The following is a 23,783-nucleotide window of genomic DNA, read 5'->3' on the forward strand; positions in this document are numbered from 1 at the left end:
ATGGGAATTATCGGTTAAGAAATTCTTAACTGTGATTAATCGATTAACTAGTAACATCCCTACTAGGCACAACTACACACCGGCTTGTCTGTGCTGCTACTTGGGAATGATACCTACTGTAGCATAGGTTTCAGCTACTCACTGGTTTTCTGAACCGCCTCTGCTATTTCTTTTTTGGTCAATCATAGTACTCCTTCAAAGAAGTCGCAAAAAGGCAGGGATGTTGTTGCCATAGCTCAACACACTTTTCCTCTGTTTCGGAGGTCCACCTGACAGCAGAAGGAGCCTTCCTCTTTCTCTTCGCCTTCGGCAAGTTTATTGTGTGCACCTGGGTAGTGGGCACCATGCCATCTTTTGGTTATTCTTTTGTTCAACAAAATGAACAAATTATAGCAGTTCTCACAGCAGGCAGGGAAAAAATCTGACTTTTCGTTGTGGTGCTGTGGGGCGACATGTTCGTCGCTCCCGACATTCATATTCGGGCCTGGTGCTAGAAATTTGTCAGCAATGGTAAAATAGGGCTGATATCGGGCTGAATTTGTGTAGTGTGTAGTTGTGCAGTTAGTATGATGCCAGCATTACAGTACAGTAGAGAACAATATAACAAACACTTCCACATTTGTGCCCTCTAGCAAGGTGGTAATGTGCCATTGCTCCGACTGCTCATTAGTCCGACCATTTCTAACCCTTACCTAACCATAACCACACGCGGAAGCCACAGGGTGAGTCTTAACCACGTAGTCGGACTAACGGGATGTCGGACTAATGCGCAGTCCCCAGTGAGGTTGCCTAATGCCTATACTTCATTCCTAATGACAGTGGTCACTAGCCAAATGCTGTGGGTGTTCTGTGATCACAAGTATGAAAATGAACATGCTTTGTGGGCCTTCCACCATGTTCACAAAGTCAGCGTTTAGTAGAAACATCTCTCATTTAGCTGAATCTTGGCAAACAACTTTCCATATGGCTTTGCTGCTGTTACTTTGTACCTAGCAGCTGTGTTAATAGTATAGTAGGTACACACAGTCAGACGCACACACAATTGCCCATTGTAAAATGGACGACTTAGTCTCAAATTTCAGTTTTTACATCTGCCTTCCTCACGGCAGAACAAGAAAGATAAGCCACTGAAAAAGAAATATACCTTTAAAACACCATCATCCACGTGAACCTTGCAGCAGTACACATGCAAACAAACAGACATACTCAAGTTGGAACATTTGGACCTCACAAGATGGTACAAGCAGTGATCACACTCACGAACATGAAAATGTAATTTATCTTGTCCATTTTAAATCGAAAGTTCTCCTCACTTTATGAAATGCCCTTGTCCTGGCTTTTGTGTGTATATTTTTTATTTCAAGCCTGAAGGGCCCTCTTGATTTTGTTGTGTTTTTTCCTTCTCCTGCCATAGTTTTGCATATTACCGGGAGATGGTAGACATTTTCACCAATGATTGGAAGTTGTGCGCAATACTGTGCACAACTACAGTATGAACCCAGTGGGCCTGATGGGAGTGATATAATGAAATTGAAAAGTTATAACTCTTACTCTGAGTCTGATTTACACACCTGCTACAGACATCCATCTATCTTAACGATGTTTTGGAAAAACATTTTAGATAAATAGGTCCAGTGTGTTGATATTTTATTTGGTTTACAAGGGTTCTCAACATTTTCCACATTATCCATCAATACAACTTATCAAAACCCTTTTGGTGTACCAATTTATTTATTAAACTTGAAATGAATCACTGGTGCTTTGTAAACGCTGCTCTGGGGTTTCAATGCTCTGATACAATTGTGGCCATAAATCAACCACTGTTTGCCCAAACATTACCAAACTTGCTGCATATGTGTTTAAAACTGAATAGTAAGAGGAGGGGGGGGGGTGGCCTTGTTGCAAAAGAGTGGCACTGTACAGATTTGGACGTGAATGAGTGTCTGTCCGATCGTCATAAAATATTTAATACAGGTGTGAGTACTGATTTCTAGAGCTATCAACTTCTAACACTTTGTGTTGGCTTGCATGCCTGAATCGCCGCTTTGTGGAAGTTTCTTTTTTCCTCGATCTAGTCAATTGACTTTTTTCCTTTCCACCACGTGAAGACGCCTGCAGCCAGACGGAGTGCCGTGTTCTGCAGCATGGTGAACAGATGGCAATTCCGAGCAGAGCCCCCCCTTCTCTCTCTCTCTCTCACACACACACACACACACACACACACACACACACACACACACACACACACACACACACACACACTCAGCAACACAAAGACACTGAGAGACTCACACTGAGACCAGGCACAACACAGTACACTGAGTCCCAATGAGAGAAAATGACTCCATGTGTTCTGTACTGTCAGAACTGTGCATGCATGCGTGCGTGCGTGCGAGGGAGCCAGACACATAGACACAGCCGCTCACATCAACAGTAGCCAGCAGGTTTCACAGGATGGCTGCTGGTCAGTGTTACTGTGCCCTATCCAGCTCTATCTGGTGTCTAATGGACTAACGTCAATACAAGGCTGAAGTCCCAAAGGACTCAAAGTGCTGGGCTGCAGAGAACACATTCATTCATATACATAATTGGCACACGCACGCACAACTCATGCATTCACACGTAAACCAAAATAAGCTGACAAGAAAATGAATTCACTTAACGCTTCACAGACATGCCTACGTATATGACAGTAATTGTGTGTGTGTGTGTGTGTGTGTGTGTGTGTGTGTGTGTGTGTGTGTGTGTGTGTGTGTACGCGCGCTCTCCTTTTGATCTCCTCCCAAGGATAAGTACAAGGATGTAATTGTACATACATACATTTATTTTTGATTGTTTTATTTGACACTCGCATTGGCAATGTAAACATGCCAATATAGCATCTTTGAATTGAATTGATAGATACAGTACATGGGGAAAATGTGAGGACATTTTTCTGGTCCTTATCATGAGTTTGATTTAGGGTTTAAGTTTAAGAGCTGGTTCTCCTCAGGCTGTTATCGTCAGTCTGCTTCACAACAATGAGTCTGCACTCAGGAAGGTCTTCGATTGTATTGACTGGTGTGAAGCTTCTCATGTAAAGATCAATATAAGCAAAACGAAGGACATGCTGATTGATTTTAGAAAAGAAAAGCCACCCACTCCATCTCAGACCGCCATAGTAGGCAACACAGTCGCCATTTAAAATACCTACAAATACCTGGAAACAAAACACAGTGTTTTCATAGAGATTTTATTGAATCAACATGGACAAAAATAGTTACACATAGGTTACACATAGGTTGGTGAACCAATAGGGAGCTGGCGTCGATTTCCAGTGCAGGTTTGAGCCGCCCCTCTATGCCAAGAAAAGCTTGGGTACAACTTGCACTAAGTTGCACGTTGTATAGTGTCATCTACTTATTGCACTTTTTAAATCATTGTACTTCAATACTTGTTAGTGTGTTTAGTTGTTGTTGTTGTAGTATGTGCATTATGTTTATCCCATGAGTGTGATTTGCTTGCTTTTTGCTGCTCTAGAATTACCTTCTGGGGACAATTGAATTTATTGTAATTCAATTTTGTCAATGGAAATCACTTTAAAGTCCTCACAAGTGCAGTACTGTATAGCGGTACAAGTACTGTGTGTGTGTGTGTGTGTGTGTGTGTGTGTGTGTATGTGTGTGTGTGTGTGTGTGTGTGTGTGTGTGTGTGTGTGTGTGTGTGTGTGTGTGTGTGTGTGTGTGTGTGTGTGTGTGTGTGTGTGTGTGTGTGTGTGTGTGTGTGTGTGTGTGTGTGTGTGAGAGTTGGGAGAGAGAAAATGAGATGGGTGGTTCTCATATAGCTGTTCTGTATGTGCTCGTGCCTGACAATCACCACTTCCCAAGGCATGGAGTGTCTGTAAAAGATAAACAATAGTGAAGAGTCTCAATAATGTTCCTAAGTGGAATAGATGGTACGAGTCTGCTTTCATAAGCACCAGCTCTTCACAAGAGACAAGCCAAGCTGACCACCCACGAGAGAGAAGCTAATACATAATGGACAACAGCAGCACAGAGGCAGTCAGGAGAAATCTGTCCTTCAGTACCACTATATTAGCATCACTTTTTTTATTACAGTCTATGAGCTTTTGAGTGGGTACTGAAAGGAAAATTGCTGAACACGGAGAGAGAAGTATTACCTCTGCCCAGTATTTTACACGCCGGCTCATGAAATCCACTCAGAATTTGAATGTGAACTAATTGAGAGCCAAAACAGCCAAATGACCCAATGACCAAAAGGCTTCAGTTCCATTATGTGGTGCAGCCAGGTGTAATAGTATTACACTATACAACAACTGTCTGGCGTCTCCAGAATAGACAAGCGTAGTCAGCAATATGCACCCCATTATCTGATGAATGTGTTGCACAGCATAATTGCAGGTGATTGTTTGTGGCACAGATCAGCATGTTGCAGTAATACAGTAGGTGGATTCCCTGAGGTATGCTAAAGCATGTTGATGCAGAAAACCCAATGCAAAATACCCCCAAGAGACTGCAGTTGTGAACAGTGTCCTTCTGACCGCTATAATTCAGGGCCATGTATTGTAGTAGGTCCGCAGACCACTAGTGGTCTATCTATCGTATACTATAGGTAGTCATGGGAAAATGTTTACATTTCTTACTTGTATTGGATTAGTGTCGAGACCGATTACAGAAAGACAGTCAGCGAGTGCCACGTAGCAAAGGTCCGCCAGAATAGAACCTGGGGACTGTCTGTAATCAGTGCTCCTCTATCTATCAGTCCATCACATTTAAAAACAAACAACAAACAACTCAAATTAAATTTTAACTGTTAAAGGCGGCACCGCCAAAACATCTGCAAGCTTAGCTCATAATGCATCGTATTCTGACCCACTTAAGATAATTAATGTTACATATTTATTAAAATATTTAGGTTAGGCATTCTTATATACAACATATTATTATTCATATAATTATTGAGTTTTCAGTAATATACTATACATACAGTACATACATCTACTCTATACAACATCAGAATTCAATAACAATGGTATCAACAACAATGTATAAAACACATTATTATTGCAGGGAGGTGGTGTGGGTGGTCCTCAAGGACTGTTTGAAATACGCTAGTAGTCTATGCAGAGTTCAACAAAGTTGAGACCCACAGCTATAGTAGACCTCATTGCAAGAACAGTTTTTTCCACCACACGTGATGCATACCGGTATCTAAGACTTTGTGCAAATGTGATCCACATTGGTTTCATTGTTCTTGTCACTCTCTGCCCCCTACAGCAGGCTCTATTGCCCATCTAGATTAATTCAAAATGTGCACCACGGCCTCTAGACTATGCAGCACCACTAAATGGTACCAGCAGTATAGCTGGTCTTGATGACAAGCACATTTCTAAAGCCTAAGTATCTCTTGGGGCAATAATTGTACCAAAGGAGACGGCAGCCTCTCACATCAGCACCACCATTATCTAGGGACAATGCTCTGTCAGAGTCGGATAATAGGCGACATTAGTTTGACAAGTGGTTAATTCATGTTTAACAAAGAAACCTCGCTGAGGGAGAACAAGCATTAGGACATGTCCAATGGCAAGACTTCTAAAACTCATTTTGATAAGATTCTTTTTTTCCACAATTCCGAACCACCGTTCAATAATTTATTCCAGATCAATAAATTAATCAGCCCAACAGTTTATTGCTCCATAATCCTGAACTGATTTACAGTCTGACCTATTGCCAGATTTGAAAAGTGGGAGTCATGGGAGTTAGAAAGTGTGTTCCAGATGTACTGCAGAGTAGAATATTTCAGTGTTTAGTTTAACGACTTTGCATAAGTCTGAATAACTGTTAAATGACACCTGTGACACTAATAACTTACATTACCAGATACACCCGTGGAGTTACAGCATTGTGACTCATGGTGGTAATAGCTTTCTGTACGCCTGAAGGCCAATTTACCCTTTATCATTTCACTTCGCTAAAATGATGGTGGACTTGATCGAAAATCCGTCATTTTCGTAGAGTGCTTATTGAAAGGTTTGTGCGTCATGAATTGTAAATTGGCTTCAAGACAATTGTTACAGAAAGTTATAACGCTGCTCTAGTTCTAGCAGCATAACTATACCAGCAGCAGGGCAAAGGGATTGTACTGTATATATATTTTGACTGGAAGAAAATTTACCCGCCCCAAAAAGACTATAGGTTTTAGTTATTTTGAATGTTGTAGTTATTCTGAGCTTGAATGTTGGAGCAAAGGCATGTCATTGGGGGTTACCAGTGGGCAACTCACATCACATGTTTTCTTGAACAACACCTCCAGGCGCCTTCAAGGCTTAGGCTCTGTAGTAGGCAGTAGCCTACCCAATGTTTATTTTCCAGGACAAAATTCTATGGCTGTTGTTTAAATCATCATTCTGCTTTCTACCCCTCTGACTCATTCATCCCCATGACAAAAAGAGTTTGTTGTGTCTGCTATTCTGAATGCTTGTTCAATATTCATCCGTAGCTTACTATCTATTTTTGGCTTTGTTTTTTCTGTATTTCCGTTATCTTTATAAAGACCTATAGCCTTGCCACATGGGCACACGAAGGATACAACACCCATAAAGCCATAATACCATTGTCCCCTCCATGTATATTAAGATTGTTGAATTCATATTTTCTTTTTGTTTTCACCCTGCTCCACTGCAAAGTTTGTCCTTTCTTCTTCCTGCTTTATGATCCTAGACACTCCACAACTTCTCAACTTTATTATCTGTTCTAGCCAGCCATTTCCTTCCACTAGACTCTGCCATCTCCAGTCTCAAGTGCCTATCCACTTATAGACACATCTTCCCTGTTCTACGAAAGCCTCTTTTCTCTTCTGTACCTCTGTGACCAATATGCCTCAATGGCCCGCGTTAGTATCTATCAGATTTTTACTCTATCCCTTTGTGTGTGTTTCTTTTGGACACTCAACTCTGTGAGTGTGTCTTTGAGTTCTACCATTTTCTGTGGTTTCTGGAGATTCTTAGCCTTCAAACAATGTGCGATGTGCTCAACTAAGACACCTGTCAACATCAAGTATAATCATTTATTTCGGTAAAAATCAAAATCTTCTGAAGTCAGGAGACTCAGGACTGTTTTTCATTTGCTCTTGGTTACTCAGTCATGCAATATGTTTATGATTAGCCTAACAAACACCCTTATTGCTTACAGTAGTCACTTCTCTGTTCACAAATCATCCACAGAAAGGATGAGTCCAAATTATACGTACACTGTAACATCAAACTCTGATGTTTCTCTGTGTCTCTCTGTGTCTCTCTCTCTCTCTCTCTCTCTCTCTCTCTCTCTCTCTGTGTGTGTACACTCATGCGAGGGCATCATACTGTAGGTGCACTGGGTATGTTGTCTCTCTCTCTGTTGGTGTCCAATGCCTGTGCATGCATGAACATGACATTACAATGTTATATCCTAATACATTGAAATGTGTGTGCAACCCTCCCAGCTCCAATGTCACTAGATTCAGCATGCATGTACCGAATAGATTGTTGTCATTCAACCAAACTACACGATATCAGACACTGATATCAGAATCAGTTTTATTGTCACAACACTGGTTTACAGGTGTAAATCAGTGCTGTGAGATGTATTTTTGTATTTTTTACGTTGTTTTCAGGAAGATTAGTCATAAGGTGCAAAGAGTGGTAACACATTGGTAGATCCACATAAGAAGATAAGGCGGAAATTTCACAGCTAAAGAATCCATGTGGTAGATCAGCAAAGTAAGTATTAAGTATTCAGCATAGGGGAACAAACCACATAGAAAAAACAAAGGAAAGTTTGCCAGTGCTGCAAGCCAGCCTGGTGACAAGCCGTACCAGACAGTCTGGTAGCCAGGTGGACAGTCTGGTAGCCAGGTGGACAGTCTGGTAGCCAGGTGGACAGTCTGGTAGCCAGATCGGTGGAAGCTGTTCAGAAATCTGGTGTTCCTGCCTTTGATACTGTGGTAGACCTTCTTGCCTGGCCGACGTTGTAGTAGTGGGATGAACAGTTCTTGACTGGGGTGGTGAATGTCCTTGACGATACAGTGAGCTTGTAACTAAGAGATTTGCAGATCTTTTTGTTTTACATGCTGCATACTTCAACTATACAAAGCAGCTGAGGCTAATGCCTTAGCAGCTGAGGCTTGTGGTGGGGGCATTGCATGCATGCATTTGACTAGCGCTGGTACAGTACATCCCATGAGCCACACGTACAGGAGTGTTGTTGTAATTCGCTATAAGTTATTAGTACAGATTCCATAAGGCGGATGCACAGATCGTGCCAAATTGCCTAGTTCTAGCCATAGCCTCACGGAATGCGTATCTCATAGCCTGAAGGGACTATTGCTCTGCGATTATTTATTCACCTAAAATACATTGTTGTCATAGACCGTTTTGAAAACTATTTGGGTATTGAGTTCCTTGGCCTGCTTGCAGTGTGCACAAGACATATGATGCTAATGCAGTTTGCGAAAATAGCTGGAAAGTCACTAATCTATCTAGCAATATCTACACCTGGTGATGAATCTAGATATGCAATTTTTGTTAATATTTTTACTCTTAGTGTTACTGTAAATTACTTATTTAGCAGCTCAGCTTCTTGACACATACTGTACAGTGAACATTGAACTCTCTCTCTCTCTCTCTCTTTATACTATATAGCTCTCCCTTCCTTCCTCTCTCTCTCTCTCTCTCTCTCTCTCTCTCTCTCTCTCCATGCAGTCAGTGCCTAGTTGGCAGTGCAGGGAGCTGAAATAAATGGGCAGGCACACGGAAAATTGTTGCTTCTTTTTTTGGTCCTCTGGCCCGGGGGCCGGGTGGCGATGCTGGGCATTTACTGAGTAAAAATGAGAAAAAGGCCGCACACTCGTAGCCACCATGCTGTATATTTATTGACAAGAATCCAACGTTTCGACCTTCTTCATTCCCTGAAGAAGACCTCCTAGGTCGAAACGTTGGATTCTTGTCAATAAATATACAGCATCGTGGCTACGAGTGTGCGGCCTTTTTCTCATTTTTACTCAGTCACTGCCTTAGGCCAGCACCTCACCAACGCTGGTGTGCGCCTGTTTTGGATGCTGGGCATTTAGCCTGGTAGTCTCCACTACCAGACCCCAAACAGGGCTGGCCAGGGCTTTATTCATTATTCATTTCATACCCCTCCACCCCCCATTTCAGCTGCATCATCTGTGAGCTGCTTCACATCTCCTTGCCAAATTATATGCGTAGCCAGCTGCATGGGCAGATTTTAAAATAAACAAGTGATTGTATTAATCTTGTGTTATGATATTATTTAGCTGACCAGACCCTCGTAGTCTTTGTTTTTTGTCCTGACGTATGGCAATTTCTGGTCTAACTCCCTCCCCGGCCTTCTCATGTGACTTTGATGTAAACTCTTTTTTTTTGCTTAAATCTTTGTACTGTATGTATGGTACTGTCTCAGGAGGTTATAGGGAAAAAGCATGTTAGCTGTAAGCAGACTTTCTTTCTTTCTTTCTTTTCTCCTCTTCTGTCTGTTAGGTCAGTTGGTCTGTGGTGTATGTGGTTCTGCTGAGTGTCTGCCGAAGACGTCTCCAGAGTTTGAGCTAGCTGGCACCACCAAGATATGACAGCACTGTCAGCACGCACTAGCTTCTCTCTCTCTCTCTCTCTCTCTCTCTCTCTCTCTCTCTCTCTCTCTCTCTACTCTCTCTCTCTCTCCACTCTCCATTGGTCTGTCCTCTTTTGCCATTCTTTACCCCAGAGGTCTCTCCTCACCAGCTTTATCTTGCCCCTCGTCATCTTCTCTCTCATTACATATGACATCACTGCTCATGTTGTTTGTTCTTTGTTTGGTCTTTGCTCTCTCTCTCTCTCTCTCTCTCTCTCTCTCTCTCTCTCTCTCTCTCTCTCTCTCTCTCTGTGTGTCTCTGTCTTTGTGTGCAATGGCTGCAGAGATGACAAGCACATTGTCGTTGGCCTGTTGTGTGAGACTGTCAGGTTGTGACGGAGTGGGATTTGGTTATGATCGCTCTTTTGTGTGTCATGTGGGGTGTGTGAAGTTCAGGCAACAGCTGTTGGAGATGTTTAGGGATTGGTAGTATTTTGCTATGTTGTCTAGAGTAAGATCTTTGTGTGTGTGTGTGTGTGTGTGTGTGTGTGTGTGTGTGTGTGTGTGTGTGTGTGTGTGTGTGTGTGTGTGTGTGTGTGTGTGTGTGTGTGTGTGTGTGTGTGTGTGTGTGTGTGTGTGTGTGTGTGTGTGTGTGTGTGTGTGTGTGTGTGTGTGTGTGTGTGTGTGTGTGTGTGCAGAGCACGGGCGTAGGCGGTGCTTCCGCATACTGTGTGCTCCGCATGCGTCATGGCCTATGACCTCATGGCCTATGACTTGCACAACTGAACTGTGCACGAATTGTGCGTTCAAAACTTTTACCATCTCAAATATATGAATAGATTGTTTATTTCATTGTCCTTTTCCTTTAGATTAATATACATGTGTTCTGACCTTTCCCAGTGATTATTGTTGTATAATACTGTACATGCAAAGCTGTGAGTGTCGCCCCACCTTCCAAAAACCCCCACCGCAGTATCAGTGCACAGCAGTAGTATGGAGGTCATTGCTTGTACCCTGTCATTCATTTTGTTACTTGTACCATTGCTCTGTTGTTGGCAGCGTGTATGACTGCCCCACTCTGTGATGTCCTTACCAAGGTGGTACCATGGTGTGCGTGCGTGCGTGCGTGCGTGCGTGCGTGCGTGCGTGCGTGCGTGCGTGCGTGCGTGCGTGCGCGCGTGCGTGCGTGTGTGTGCGTGCGTGCGTGCGTGCGTGCGTGCGTGCGTGGAAGCAGCGGTGTGGCAGGTAAACCGTCTCTTGACACAGATGGAGCACATGGCAGCTTCAGGGCTACAGAACCCCTCAGTTGTCTGTCTGTCTGTCTGTCTGTCTGTCTGTCTGACTTTTCCTTCACTCACTTGAAGTCACTTCTATCTCAAATCAGTCCGTCACACTCTGTCTTCCTCTCTCCCTGTCACCTCTCTCTCTCTCTCTCTCTCTCTCTCTCTCTCTCTCTCTCTCTCTCTCTCTTTGGCGTGAGCTTGCAGATCTGTTATTTCCGGTGCATTACACCTCTGAACGACGAAGTATAAACCAGGCTGCCTCCGTCTCTGTGTCTCTCAGTTTTGCACCCTGCTCTGTGTGAGTTCAATCGACACTCAGGAATGTATCGCATATATACTGTACGTACGGTTGTCTGATCATCTCTCTGTCTGTCTGGCAATCCCCTGACGGCCTCTGTACGGCACCATGACTTTATTTATTCATTTACGTAGCTTTTTCTGCCCATATACTTTTTGTCTTAGACCAATTTCACACTCTATAGAGCTGGACCAGCAACTTAAAAGTTGAATAGACTCAAATGAAAAAAGGATGTGAGGATGCATGCAGGAAACTTCTGTACCATCATCAAAGGAACAAAATGAAATTCAGCCAATGAAAAAGTTTAAAATACGTCTTCTAGGAAGTTTTGTCTTCCGAATAATACTGACTGCTTACTGATTTATATTTACTGCCTGTTTGTTTGGAGAGATGAGGGAATTGTTTGGGTAGCCCTTAAGTTCAAACTGAAATCCATCCAAGTATCAGCTTTTGGTTGCATAAGCTTTATTTGGTTATATGCACATACTAAATCCCCCAAATATGATTAAAATTTATTATTTCTTAAAAATTGTTTTATTTTTTCCGCCTTTCCAACCTTTGTGAGCTTGTAGGTCTGTTATTTTTAGTGAAGAGATTTGAAAACAGAGGACCCTTTGGGGACCCCGATCAACAAATTAGGGTTTAAGTGGTTAAGTGCTATTTCATACCGGCTGCAGATACACCATCAAATTAAAATTCTGCAATTGAATAGAAATAGATGATAATAGTTAAAACAGACAATAGCTTCCCGCTCTGATGGAGGATATTATTCAATATTGGCTGAAGCCAGATCGGTCAGTGCAGGGCAGGCTCCCATCTGCCCGCCCCAGTGTTCAGATTGGCCCGAGGAAGTGGTGGACTGTATTTATATTTGATCGATAGCACTCGAGAGCTATAAGCCCAGCACTTCTATTTTTTCCTCGCTACGATGGCAGAGTGAGATGGAAGGATTGGAAGTGGATGGTAGGAGGATGTGAGAGGAGGGGGAGGATGAAAAGAAGAAAAGTAGGACAGAGGGATATGACTGGTAGCCACAGGCCTGCTTGGTAATTTGTAGCAGTAGCCACTAGCCAGCCTTGTTTAGGGAAGATGATAAAGCAGTTCTTCTGCTCCATACAACAACATGTTCTGCTGAAGGCAGGGATAGCACATCAAAATGTATCTCGTAACAAAATACAATTACCTTACCAGCAATAAATACAAAACATGCAACATTTCTTCACGCCTGTCAATTAGAAATGACAAAATACATATTTCAAATCTATGGTAAAATTCTCCCCATCTCTGGCTGAAGGCGTGGATGGAACATAACATTCTGTGGCATGGCAGAGAATTAGTAACGGCTTCTGCCCAAAGTGTCCCAACAAGCCTGAAGTCACAAGCGCACAAGATTAAAAACCACAAAACCATTTTATTACCCAAGAGAAAGTTTTTTTTTTAACTCTGTAAAAGCTTGGTGCAGAAAACATGTGTACATCACGCACGCACACACGCACGCACACACACACACACACACACACACACACACACACACACACACACGCACACGCACACGCACACGCACGCACACACTCACACATACACCAAGTTTATATTAACCACATGAAACTTTACCTTACCTGACATCCCTATTTTGGCCACATGTTAAAATGCTAAACAAATAGTGGAAAAGCTTACAACACGTTGCATGTGTGACTGTGAGCTTGTAGATCGGCTATTTCCACTGTGTCGTGCATATAGGACTTACAGAGACACTATGGAACTTTTTTATGGATAACATCTCATTTTGTACTTTCTGTAGTGTACGGTAGAGTATGTTAATTCAATATAATTTATACAATCGGGGCGGTTGTATTTGTTCTCCCTGCTCTTCTATTGAGACATTTAGATCGTGTCAAAGGTAACGCCTCACCATAGACAAAGGGACCTGGTAAGAATTATTTCAGCACTGAATTTCAGAAACCAGGTTCAACTCCTGGGTAGAGGAAAGTTACATATAATGCAGCTTTGAGTGGGTAATATTATGTATTATATCACAGAAATGAGCAAACAAGCACTTGACTAGACTGTCCAACTCCGTAATGCCTGTGAAGAAGTGCACCGTTAGGCGTGAGCAGCCACCGCAGTGATCCAGAAATGAGTTACATTTCACTTTAATGAAGTAAAAAAAAAAAAGAATAGTGAAGAATAGCAGATAGTGTCCTGTCACTGGACGCAGCACGGAAATGAGCTGGCAGGTCAGAGGTCACAACAGAGAGCAGTAAGGGGGGGGGAGTACTCTCCTGCTAACCTGTCATCTCACATCTGCGCTCCTGTTACTGCCGGACAACACTACGGTGCACACTGTGCAGTCCTGATGAGTGTCAAATTAACTCAATGGACCCCTATATGGAGCTGCAGATTTCACAGTGCACCAAACATCCAGCATGCTAAACTCTACCACTCTTTTACTACAACTGTGTATTCATAAATGGTCTACAAATAAACATTATATACATTACATTTTGCATCTGACCATGTGCTGCATATAAGTAATAGTCTAGTCGCTGGAGGGGGGTCTCCTGCACCCCCCGGAAATATACTTCTAATCAGTGTTTTCTTATTGGTTTTTACACAATAGCTTCATCAGCTACATCAGCTATCTGGCAACACGATGGTTCTCTTCAGAGCAGATTAGCATGGAGGAAGACGAGCCAGGTCAACTTTAGATTTAAGAAGTGAGTTTGTCATTTGCCCCCACCATTATCCACAGCAACTTGGCACGGGTGACGTCCACTGGGGCGGCGGTGGCTCAGGGGTAGAGTGGCTGGATGGTAACCGCAAGGTTGCCAGTTCAAACCCGGGCTCCCCCAGAGTTAGTGTCGAAGTGTCCTTGAGCAAGACACTGAACCCCTAACCGCTCCTGGTGTGCAGTTTGGTGCCTTGCATGGTTTCCGCTGCCATCAGTGTATGAATGTGTGTGTGAATGGGTGAATGTAATGCACAATCTATGTAAAGCGCCTTGGATAAAAGCGCTTTATAAATCCACCATTTACCATACTGAAGACACGCAACTCTGTCCATACAGCAGACAGATGAATTGCTCCAACTATACTAATTATGGATCTGTTCCATATAGTGTAGCACAAGGCACATTTCAAGGACCCCCATAACCCTTACAGTTCCATTTGTACATTCAGAGTTGCACACCCGTATTAAGGGGCCCTGCATATCAACAGCTCAGTGGCCTTGTGGTCAGAGCATTTGCCTTGAGCCTGGGAGGTCGGGGTTCAATCAGAAAAATGGAACCCAGTACCTCCCTGCTTGTCCCTGCTTGGTACTCAGCATCAAGGGTTGGATTGGGATAAGTCCCTGCATGCTACATACTAGTGTCATGTCCAGGGGGTGTACTTGTACATCAAGCTGTCTCACGCTACAGAAACAGGAGATAGGCTCCTGCCCTATGGGCCTCATGGCTCCGCAAGGCTTACAGGTCCATTTGGTTCCATTTTTACACTAGAGTTACACACCCGTAAGAGGCCCTGGATATCATCAACAGCTCAGTGGCCTTGTAGTTAGAGCTTCCACCCTGAGACTGGATGGTCAGGGGTTCGATCCCCAGCTGGGTAATACCAAAGGGTCCCTGCGACATACTAGTCATGCCAGGGAGTGTATTTGTTAGGCTCCTGCCCGATGAGCCACATGGCTTGGCTAGAGCTATTTGAATTGTGAGTCTTCAGTGAAAGAGTGGTGGGGGCAGATGACAAACTAATTTCTAAATCTAAAGTTGACCTGGCTCGTCTTGCTCCATGCTACTCTGCTCTGAAGAGAACTACCGTGTTGCCTTATACAAGCGAGCTGATGAAGCTTTTTTGGAAAAAACAAAACCCTATGATGAAGGACAGGGGTGGTTGAGTTTTTTAATCCAGTGTGTCCTGCGGTGCAGTCCTACCAACCTCACTGGTTGATCTCCTTGACACTGTCTGGAGAGCATGGACAAGAAGCCGACGAGATAGATATTTAATCGGAACTGATTTGTACACCAGCATGCCACGGGCACATGTGGTCACTTTAAGAATAGTTTCACTGAGATCCTTGACCCTCAAAACATAGGTCTAGACACCTTATTTTTTAATTTAAGTGCAATATTGGCTGAGATATAGTGAAAATCGATTATTTTGATAATGGAGGCACTCATTTGCATAAAAATGGTAGATGGGACACTTTGCAAACTTTTTAACATAGCTTATTCAAGTGAGAAATATTCCATGATGTGGACTCAGTTCAAACTCAGTCATTCATTCATTTATTCCAAATGTATAGCTGATACTGACTAAATATACAATTTTCACCGATTTGAGGTATAGTTCAGAATTTTGGCTACAGAAAGAGTAATTTACAAGATAGAAAGGTTATCTTGGGCACAAATTGAAGCTTAGGGATATGGGAAGTTTTCTATATACAAGTGAGGCAGTGATACTCACCATAATGTGTTGGAAAATAACCATCTTTGTTGTTATTAGCCAAGCGGACACCATATTCTTTTGTGTTTTTGAGGATGATGTGGGTCATATTTAAGAATATAATGGTAGCAACCCCTCAAATCCTGTTCTGCTACTTACCCCTATGTGTCAAGATACTTCATGACCAATTTCAGACTACCATGTCTATTTATGTCATTTTAGTGAATTAATATTTGTCTTTACACAATTTCGCCAGAGCCATATACCAAAAAGGGGGTTTTGAGGTAGGTGGGACATTTTGACAACTTTTTATCATAGCTCATCATGTTCAGCACATTTTTTCCAATAAGAAAACACTGATTAGAAGTATATTTCCGGGGGGTGCAGGAGACCCCCCTCCAGCGACTGTACTAGTAACTTTTGAATGAATTGTCTGAATGTTGAGTTCAGACATACAATGTTTAAATTAATTCCATGACAATACAACGGAGAGCAGTTGCAGCTAAGGCTTGCTGTATGCTTTATTTATACAGTAAGAGTGTGTAGTTTAATACGCAGGCTTGGGTTTATACAGTAAGAGTGTAGTCTAATACACAGGCTTGGGTTTATACAGTAAGAGTGTGTAGTCTAATACACAGGCTTGGGTTGCCACTTTAATGGCATCTGTTTGCTGTAGTGATGCACGACGGTAGTGTCGTGGATCTAAAATATAGGAATAACATTGCATCTCCTTTTCTCATTTCATTCTAATGTGACCACACACTGGTAAACAGAAATAAATAAGCTGTGTCTCAGAAATATGACATTTCTTCTTTATTGGATCCAGTGCTGAGCAGTAAGAATGTAATGCTTAATTTATAGCCTATCTACAAGCTCACAACTCATCGCGCTACCTTGTAGATCGCCTACTTTATTTTGATTTATTTATTTTTTGCACCCCCCTTTCCTCCGGAATTTAGATGTACAGTGTCCCTGCATGTCATTCTTTAATGTGTGGTTGAAACGCGTCCCGTGCTCTGTCAGTGGAGAGGTCAAATAAATGTATGTGAAATGTCCATTTACAGTGTGTTGCTGTTTTCTCAGTTTCATGGTTTAAAATTAAATGAAGAACCTAACTGAGAATGAGCATGTGAATATTAAGTTGATACATTAAGATATCACAATGTCTCTAAGGCGTAAATGAGACATTAGAGCAGGAAGACATGGTTCCGAACTGCAAGTCCCAATAAGCCAGCAGCAGCATATCCATATTGGTACATGGTCCACCCATATGGGTACATGGTCCACCCATATGGATACATGGTCCACCCATATGGGTACATGGTCCACCCATATGGGTACATGGTCCACCATATGTGTACATGGTCCACCATATGGGTACATGGACCACCCATATGGGTACATGGTCCACCATATGGGTACATGGACCACCCATATGGGTACATGGTCCACCATATGTGTACATGGTCCACCATATGGGTACATGGACCACCCATATGGGTACATGGTCCACCATATGGGTACATGGACCACCCATATGGGTACATGGTCCACCATATGTGTACATGGTCCACCATATGGGTACATGGACCACCCATATGGGTACATGGTCCACCATATGTGTACATGGTCCACCATATGGGTACATGGACCACCCATATGGGTACATGGTCCACCCATATGGGTACATGGTCCACCCATATGGGTACATGGTCCACCCATATGGGTACATGGTCCACCCATATGGGTACATGGTCCACCCATATGGGTACATGGTCCACCCATATGGGTACATTGTCCACCCATATGGGTACATGGTCCACTTCTTGCTGACATTATTATAAGACAATATTAATGCTGTTCCCGTATAATAGATGGTTGCACGCTTTCAATTCGCATATGAGCGAATCCATTTCTTCAGCATAAAATCAGTCATGTTTCCAACTTGCCAAATCTGCTATTAAAAAAGCAATGCAGCAGGCAGGTGCACCTGGCTTTTATAGAGAATGGGAGATGACTCTGATTGGTTTAATAACATTACACCCAAAACACACCCATTACAAATTCAGAGGTTAATTACAATCCATTTGCAATTTGTGCCCACATTATCTGCCGTCTAACAACCAGAATGCCATGCACTTTAAACTTTTCTTTAACAAGTTTGAGTGACAGACTGCTTTCAGTATTATAATAGAATGAGATAGGATGATAGGAAAAATAGAGATGTGTCAAATTCCATAATGTGTCTGGCAAGCAGACACATTATGTCAGACCCCGTAGGAGTGTAGGCCTATCATTTTAGCACATATTGCATTCACCAAGCAGGTGATACAATTTACAATTTTGGCATTTAGCAGACTTAATGCAGAGCAATTTACATTAAGCAATAACAAAAAGCATGGCATACAGCTCACTGAACTGCCGCAGGGCATCAGCGAACGCCTAATGACGGTCAGGGTAAAACTGGACAACAGCCGGATGGCCACTTTTGTGAGTGCATATGCTTCCACAATGGATTCACAAGATGACATCAAGGAAGCCAACATCCTGTCAGGCATCCCCAAAGAATACAAAGTCATCCTTCTGGGGGACTTCAATGCCAGAGTTGGTAGGGATCACAGAACGTGGACTGGTACCATTGGGAAAGAGGGCGTAGGGAACATCAACTCCAACTCCAGGATCTCCTCCTGACCAAGTGTGTAGAACACAATCTGACTATCTAACACCCTCTTCAGACAGAAAAACAAATTAAAAACCTCCTGGATGCATCCCCGCTCCAGGCATTGGCATCTGATTGATTATGTCATTGTCAGAACCAGAGACAGGCGTGATGTACATCTGACAAGGGCAATGATCTGTACTGATGGATGCTGGACAGACCACCGTCTCATCCGATCAACTGTGGAGTTTGCATGTTCTCCCTGTGTCCCCTAGGGTAGGTACCCTCACAAAAAACATGCAGTAATCCTGGTCTCTAAACTGCCACCCCCTGGCCAGCCGGGGCGCCTGATGGAGGGGAAAGGAACTGGTTGGAATAACGCGCTACGTCCAACCAGGGAAACTCCCCCCTGTCAGCAGGTGTAAAGGAGCAACTTCGACACACTCAGGCATGAAGGAAGCATGAGTTCAAGTCCGTTGCTCTCCCCATGTCCCCCATATACAGTATGAGGACTAGGTTGGCGGATAAGGGAGCTTTAAAACCAATGGTGGAGAGAGAAAGCCAGTGAAATTCAAGAGCTTGCAGAAGCTGGGGACACAAAGAGCTTCTTCAATGCCAAAGCTGTATATGGACCCAGCCACCCACACATATCAAGCCCCCTATGGTCCAAGGATGGACAAAACCTCATGAAGACAGAAGATGAGATCAAGACCCGCTGGAAAGAACATTATGAGGAGCTCTTAAACCAGAGAACAACGGTTGATAAGGAGGTCCTTGACAGAATCCCACAGTGTCCCGTAAAGGAGAGCATGGGTGATGCACCAGGTCTGTTGGAGGTTCAAGATACCATCTCAAAGCTGCGGAACAACAACGCTGCTGGTCCTGATGGGATTCCAGCCGGAATCCTGAAGGCCGGAGGGGATAACCTTCTTTACCATATGCATGCCTTCATCACCAAGATCTGGGAAAAGGAGGCAATACCTGCAGACCTCAGAGATGCACTCATTGTCATCCTGTTCATCCTGTGCACGTGTGCCTCATGCGTACGTGTTTGCCTGCGTGCATTGGTGCTGTAAAGGAGAGATAGAGAAAGGTCTGCTCACCTGCTAACTCAAGCTGCCTCATTCATATTTAATTAGAACCCCAGGTCCTAAAATTAGGGCAGTCACATAAATTCTTTAAACTGGATATAGAAGCAGAGACTATAGAGAGAGGAAGAACCTGTTTAATTCTTGAGATCTTTCTAATCCCTGTCTCTGTCTCTCCACCCCTACTTTCTCTCTTTTGCCCTCCCTGTCTCAGTGTTCTCTCTCTCTCTCTCTCTCTCTCTCTCTCTCTCTCTCTCTCTCTCTCTCTCTCTCTCTCTCTCTCTCTCTCTCACACACACACACACACGGAGGATTCTACCCCCATCACATCCATATTATTACACAGCAGCTAATCCTGTTTCCCAAATCCCAGGACCTTGGACTCCACAGAGAAAATCCCATTGCCGCTGCACTTTTCTCAGTACGGTTTAGCAGCGAGGAATCCTCTCTCCCCCAGACTTGCCTTTGTGCTGTACTTTTGTTTGTTTTTTCCTGCACGCCCTTCCTCCCACAAACCTCCCTCCAGTCTATACACCAACCGCCTCGTCCCTGATCAACAATGTTTCAACTTTATTATATCTCAAACACACATGCATACAAAAGGGGGCACACTCCTCCCGTCCTTGTGTGTCTCTAAATGTGTGTGTGTGTGTGTGTGTGTGTGTGTGTGTGTGTGTGTGTGTGTGTGCGCGTGTGTGTGTGTGTGTGCGCGTGTGTGCCTGTCTGTCTGTCTGTCTGTCTGTCAGTCAGGGTTGCTGTAAGTAATTGAGTGGTTTATCTATTGTTCTGCTGGTTTATTGATGGCATCATGGTTAAGAATTGATGGCAGTGTATTCTGTCCTTGTTGTAACCTGAGTGTATATGAGAAACAGGAGGGATGGTACTGGATTGATTGTCAGATTGCCTCCATTCAATCGGTATATGGCTTGCTTAATAATTAATTGTTTGACTGTGTGTGCGTGCGCAAACGTGTGTGTGTGTGTGTGTGTGTGTGTGTGTGTGTGTGTGTGTGTGTGTGTGTGTGTGTGTGTGTGTGTGTGTGTACTCCGTGCAGGCATGTGTGTACTTGCACTGTGAGTACTGAATGTCCTTACAAGGCTATTAAGATGTGATCGTGCGATAAATTATGGAAAGTGAGGACTTTCCATAATTCACTTTCAAGAGGCGAAGTTAGGTGAAGTTTAAGGTTAGGGTTAAGGTATGTGATGCCTATAACTGTGTGCATGTTTAAGGTTAGGGTTAAGGTATGTGATGCCTAACTGTGTGCATGTTTAAGGTTAGGGTTAAGGTATGTGATGCCTAACTGTGTGCATGTGTGTTTGCAGTGAGGCAGGGAGAAGTGTGCACGGTGTGCATGTGAACTAATACGATTCACGTCAATCTTATTAGTACACTATACAGTGCTGGTAGGAGCTACGGCACAGCATGCTCGGCTAGGACACACACACACACACACACACACACACACACACTCACGCACATGCACACACACACACACACACACACACACACACACACACACACACACACACACACACACACGCACAACCTGCATATACTACACAAATACGCACCAAGGAGACACACCCAGCAAGGACACACAAACACTCAAAGCAAGGACACTTCACGTGCGTCGTAAAGGGCACATGGTAAAAAGGGTATACTGTAGCACGTGCGCAACACGCACACATGGCACACACACACACACACACACACACACCTTGATCCTCGATCACAAACATCCCATCCAATCCCCTTTAACCTGGCTTTACTCAGAGCTCTCAGAAAGGCAATTATAACAGTATTCATCTCATTATGCATGAGTCACTGACACATGCACGCACGCGCACACACACACACACACACACACACACACACACACACACACACACACACACAGAAACACACACAGAAACACACACAGAAACACACACAGTTTAGCATATAAACACGTTGCAGCTTTAACAGATTCATCTGCATTTCATTGACCTTTGCGTAAAAGATTAATTCGTTAATAGGATATGCGGCAGTTGCTATGCACATATAAAAGCTTTTCTGTCAATTGGCTGTGAATTGAAGAAGATGAATGGTTATTACGCCAGACAGTCTTTCATAATCACAAGCATTTTATACTTTTGGGGCAGACCACTATAGCTGCACTGATCGTTAAATCAACATTTTGGGGATTTTTGCAGTGTGCTGTCAACTAACACCAAGTACGTCATCACTTTCTTTGCCCTTGGATCTCACGGTTAAATATTTACCTTCATGGGCAAAAGGGCCATCCATTCAGTATATATCACTTTGTGTTTGTGTTTTGCGTACACGTTTCTGTTTGCATGCTCAACGGTGAAGAAGAGGTTTCTGGCTATGCGTCACCCCATCCATCAGAGCTACTGTGCTGTGATCACCTTCACCGACCCGTCACAATATTTACACCACTGTGAGAGAGAGAGGGGAGGAACTGCTCCGTGCTTGTTGTAAATGAACATATCTCCAAGGAATAGCTAAACATAACTGTTAGTTAGAGTTACAGTGTCGTGTGTTTATAAATATGTACAACGTGTGTGCAGTGTGTTGGCCCATATTGTGTGCGTGTGTGTGCGTACGTGCGCGTGCGTGTGCGTGTGTGTGCGTCACGCCTCTGTCTGTGTTGTGTTGTGTTAAATGTTCTTTCTCAAACAAACCCGTTTGCTCTTCCAGCCTTATATGAGGTGCTTGGCAGCGCGGATGTGTTGAGGTGTAAGTAATACTGGGAGCATGACGGAGAACGCCTGGCAAGACGCGTGATTACCTTTCATTGGCGCAGCGTGAGGCGCTGTAGCCACGCGCTCCATCAGCTAATGTGCAGCGTGCGTCAGAGCCATATGTGAATCCCTGAGGAATACACACTTGTATTGTGTGGCTCAGGCTGTACACACACATCCTGTGAGATATTGTATACAGCCGTATGTCAGTGGTAAAGCTGCGAACACAGTCTCTCTGTGTCATCCCCGATTACCCAAACGTGAAAGGTATAAAATCTGTTTGTTCCAACATGATGTGATATTCATGAGGTTCCCTAGAAATATGGACTTAAAACCTATACCAATACAACCAACAATTTTCAAAGTAGTTAGTCTTAGTCATCATAGCATCAAAGTCAGTCAACCACTTTAATCCTTTTATACTTTGGCTATTCGAAAATAGCTGATCTACAAGGTTGAGATTTTAAATCTGCTCCCCAAAAATGTGGAGAGAAAAAAGAAGAAAATGAATGTTGAACATTTTAACAACACAAATCTTGTCTTATGGGATCCCTGGCACAAACTCCTTTCAAATGGGGGTTTGCAGCCAAATACACATTTTGGTGAACCACACTGACCTAAGATATTTTGAGATATTGGCAGGAACATGCTGGAAAAGGCTGATAGTATCCTCTCTCACCATATCTTGAAGGTGGAGAAATATTGATTTATGAATCATGTTCAAGTCAGTTACATTTTCTTTTTTTACAAACAACAGTTCAGTTCAGTTTATTGTATATCGTTATAGCTATAGTATTAGCAAACTTTTTATTTCTTCCAACCATCTTCACTGGTCATGTGGTGTTTTTAGATGCAGGCTGTATAAGCATTTCTGGGGTTGCCAAAAACAACAGGGCTTTGGTGACCTGGTGACAGATTAAAGCCGTGCTCCTCGCTAACTTCACCTGTTCTGCTTTGCCTGCTTTGAAAGGTTTTTTCCCCCTCCGATTCCCCTTTTTGAATTTGAACCCAGTTCACATTGTTTTATTTCTCACCCCACCTAGCCAGACACTCTCCATTGAATATTTTATAATAAATATACAATTACATTAAAAAATATCCTCTCCCACTTCAAAATCAGTACATCCTATAAGATGTGTGTACAAGTCCAAACACAAGGTCATGTTTCTGAGGCGGGGATGCTTCCTTTGTGTTGTTTGGAAAAACAAGAAAAACAACCATATGTCAAAATAGTGAAGTCAAGCAGGAGTCACAGCTACATGTTTTATTCATTGTTCCTCTACCGTACGCTCGCGTTTTCATTTATTTATCTGTTGTTTTTCAGGAAACACTCCATGCATTCGTACCCACCATATGCTGGGTACGATCAAATCATTGCCAAGGGGGATAGCGACCCACTCTGGGATTCAGGCCTGCCTGGGAGGGCCCTGAACCAGACAAACGCCACCAGACATCCACCTCGGGCTACTGTGAGGCCTGCGCATACTCCCCCATACTGCCTCTGCTCTGTAGACGGCTTTCAAAATGTTGCTGTTTGGCTGAAACCTACTGCATGTCCAAAACCGTTACATGTTTGGAAAATGGGGAAAAAATAACCTATTGGTCCATTGTAGTTACTAGTCCTTACCCGTTCTGAATATATGAACAACAAATATATAGTA

This window comes from Protomyctophum bolini, assembly GCF_963924005.1.
Source record: "Protomyctophum bolini genome assembly, chromosome: 6".
Lineage (NCBI taxonomy): Eukaryota > Metazoa > Chordata > Actinopteri > Myctophiformes > Myctophidae > Protomyctophum > Protomyctophum bolini.